The following is a 3,771-nucleotide window of genomic DNA, read 5'->3' as shown; positions in this document are numbered from 1 at the left end:
CTGGGTCCAATTTCAGATTTATTGTTTGCAAACAAGTTCGACAAGGGAGCTTAATGCTCAAATCCGTGTCGACCCCCCAATTCCTCTCGGGGTTATACTTTTATAGCTTACATAAACAAGGGGCTACAACGTGTCACACAACCACTGGCAGTACCACAATTTCCTTGTTGTTACGTCTTATCTTATGGGCTAGGCTTAGTTTGCTATTGGTTAGTATCTCCTGTCAAGTTTAGTGCATGCGTATTTCAAAAGCAGAACTGCGGCAAAAAGTTCTGTCGCATGCGCAGAGGAAAAGGGGAACTGCGGCAAAGTTAGTGTCTTTTAGTAACCTTATACCTTAGTGTAACTTCAGGGCATTATGCAAGTATGGCTACAAAATGCAGAGCAAGCAGGAAAGAAAAAGAAACCCACAACTCAGACGTTAGGCCTTGTGCTTCCTACACAAGGGATCATGAGGGACTCATACAGCTATTACTCAACTGAGGTCCAGGTCATAATGTATTTTTACCACAAAGCCAAACAGTTCTCAGCTGTGAAGCCTTTGTGTAGTGAGATGAGACATTTTTACCATACAGCTGTTATACAAACGTTATTGTAAAATCATAATGACTAGATTATAACACATTTTTATCACAATATTGTGCCATGTACGTTATAATATTGCATTGGCACACAATGTAAATGGATTTTTGGCATGTGTCAATGTTTCCTCCAAACATCATCCAGCCTAGGGGACCATGTGTCCTCCCTTAAAAAAAGGAACATCTCTGTTTTCGCAGCCTGTTTTGGTGCCTCCTGCCATTTTAATATAACTATATTTAACTAGATACATATTTTATATATTTTTAAAATGTATATGATAAATACATATTTTAATTATAATGCAGTGCATTGGCCTTGCTCTTTGTAATCCATTGCAGACTATAAATTCTAAAGATCCGTGAACTGGACAGCAGACAAGCTGACACTAGACATCACTAGGCCTGTCCACATTACCACCTGGCACCTATGCCTCCTGCTTGATAGCCTTTCTCTGTGAAAAGTTGAATCTTCTAGAGTCGGAGCTAAGGGATGAAGACAAAAATGAATTCTGAATTAACTTCTGTATTTTCTGCAGTGCTTGGCTTATGGGAGCTTCTCATTTTTTTTGTACAGGAACTGCAAAGAAATGACCTGGCCACTTCTCAAGCCAAAGTAACTGAGTGTGCTCTCCACTGTCCTATCTCACATAGGTATACCAGCAAGGTGGAATAATGGGGGATGAGGGGTAGAGACGCAGCAACCCCTCTTCCTGCTCCCAACATGTTGTTTGCCTGGTCTCAAAAGTTGCTCACATGCTTCCTGCAGTGGGAGCTCCTCTATGAAAACTGTAGGGTTGGCCAAGCTTGGTAAAGAGGCCCATTGTGCTGGTATGTACTCGTTTATCATATCACCGGTCAGGCCATCTTACTTGTGAGAGAGTTGTGAACACATGCACACACATGCACATACACACACCCACAATTAGTGGGGAAAGGGGCTATGGAGACTCAAAAATCAACAGAGAAATCAAAATCACCACATACACTTTTGGCCCAGCCTCAAGACTTCTGAACTTTTGTGGGTGGCAATACAGTGTACTCCATTTAGCATATTAACATGAATATAAGCTGACACTGAATTTAAGACAGCCCCACAATAATTAGATTCTATACATGGAAAATGTATACATTGTTACTGGAGGGAGTAATAGGGAAGGCAGTGAGGGGACAGCCAGTGTTGGGAGCAGTGAGGGACAGGCAATAGCGGGGCATGTGCTGGGGGCAGGCAGTGTGAAGGTGGTGGTGCAGGCAGGCAGCTTGCCCCCTGCCCCATTCTTAGCCCTCCTTTGTGCCTACCACCTTGTAACCTTAGGCCCCTGCCAGACTTCTTCTCCCTTCTGCATTGTTTCTGCTCCCCTACCCCCCAGCCTTGGCTCCCCGCTCCCCTCTTCCCCGCATTTCCCCCTGCCCCGAGGTCTCTGCCCCTCCACCTCCCAATTACCTTTGCTCTGGCATTGGAAGGCTCCACCCCCGCTGCAGCCTGGAGCACAGGACCCCAGCCCAGCCCTGTAGCAGTGGTGCAGAGCTGGAGCCACTACTACATGGCAGAGCTGGGACTGTGCTCAATTCTGGGCTTCAGTGAGGATGGAGTCCGTTGGCACAGGTGGAAAGGTAAGGAGGGGAGTGAGGAAGAGGTGGTGTGGTGGGGAGACAGGGGGCAGCATGGGCCTGAGCCTGAGAGGGAGAAGCAGGAGCAGGGCGCGGGGGAGAGGCAGCAGGGGGGTAGGCAGCAGTTGCCCCCAACCAGAGCTGGGGCTGGAGCTGAAGCTGCAGCAGCAGCTGCCTGCCCTGCACTGCACTGCCTCTTACTTGATCCTAAGGAGTGGGGCTTTTTTTCCTCCTGTGTTTAAATGTGGGGGTGGAGCTTAATCTTTTAATGGAGTGAATATGGTAATCACATAGCGTGTCTTCAGTCTAGAGGCTATGTGCTTATGCAAAGCATGCATTTATCTAAACTTGTCATAAGCAACACTCATTACAAACTATTAGAAGCTTTGCAACTGAGGGGAGCTTCAGGGCTCCTAATAGCTCAGCAGTGGAAATGTTATGTGCTTAACCAGCATTGTTTACTGCCAGCTCTGGACTGAAACAGAGCTCCCCCAATTTACAAGCCTTTCAATAGCTACTTTTAAGGGGTTTCATAACAATGAAGTGGGGGGGGGGGAAGGAGGGCGAGTGCTCCTGGAGAATGTAGGGAGACAGTAGCTGTGAAATTGTGGGTGCATCTACACATGTGCTTTAATGTGCACTAGCCTATTTTAATGCACATTAAAGCATCCCAAGAAATGTGCACTTTTGCTAATGCATTAAAATAGGCGGATGCACCTTTGTTCTAGTACCTCACAATGGAGGTGCTCAATTTAATGCACATTAGCAAAAGTGCATTAGCATCATAGATAATCAGAGAAGCATAGAACCGGAAGAGACCCATAAGATCATCAAGTCCGGTCCCCTGCAGTGAGCAGGAAGTTGTTGGGCTCAGATGAGCTCAACAAGGTGCCTGTCCAGCCTCATCTTGAACACCTCCAAGGAGGGTGACTGCACCGTCTGTGCTCGGAGTGTGTTCCAGATTCTGCTGACCCTTACAGAGAAGAAATTTTTCCTCATGTCCAGCCTGAATTTACTCTCTATTAGTTTATGCCCACTGGTTCTTGTCCTTGCTTGAGGTGCCCTCCTGGATGAGTTGCTCTTCTAGTTCTTGTTGCTCCCTCCGACGTACTTGTAGACAGCTATCAAGTCACCTCTCAGCCTTTTCTTACTTAGACTGAACAGGCCCAGTTCCTGGAGTCTGTCTGTCATATTGAATGAAATAGTTTGAATGTTTGTAAAGGTTGCCCATTAGCCAGTTTCAGGAAGAAGATAGGATTTATCTCCTTATCTAGTTCATTGTTTTGGGGCTATGTGAAAAATGTCCTGACTTCGCTTAAAGCCTTAATTTAAATGTTAATCTTTAGAAGTCTTTTACAAAGAAAGCAAATATCCTGAGTTCCGAGACATCAAAGCCTAAGGCCTTTTAACCAGACTGGTAAAAAAAAAAGGTATTTACAGTGATATGGAAGAAGTCTCCCCAAGAGTAATTTAAAATGCTCAACAAAGGTAATTTCTGTTGAGTAAGATCCGAGCCCAAATTTGGGAGTAGTGACAAGTTGAGTAGGAGGAGCCCACTGACAGCAGCTCGCTCAATAAAAAC

The sequence above is a fragment of the Alligator sinensis genome, unplaced genomic scaffold, assembly GCF_000455745.1.
Source record: "Alligator sinensis unplaced genomic scaffold, ASM45574v1 scaffold574_1, whole genome shotgun sequence".
Taxonomy (NCBI): domain Eukaryota; kingdom Metazoa; phylum Chordata; order Crocodylia; family Alligatoridae; genus Alligator; species Alligator sinensis.
The sequence above is the reverse complement of the archived record's forward strand: the minus strand, read 5'-3'. Positions refer to the sequence as shown.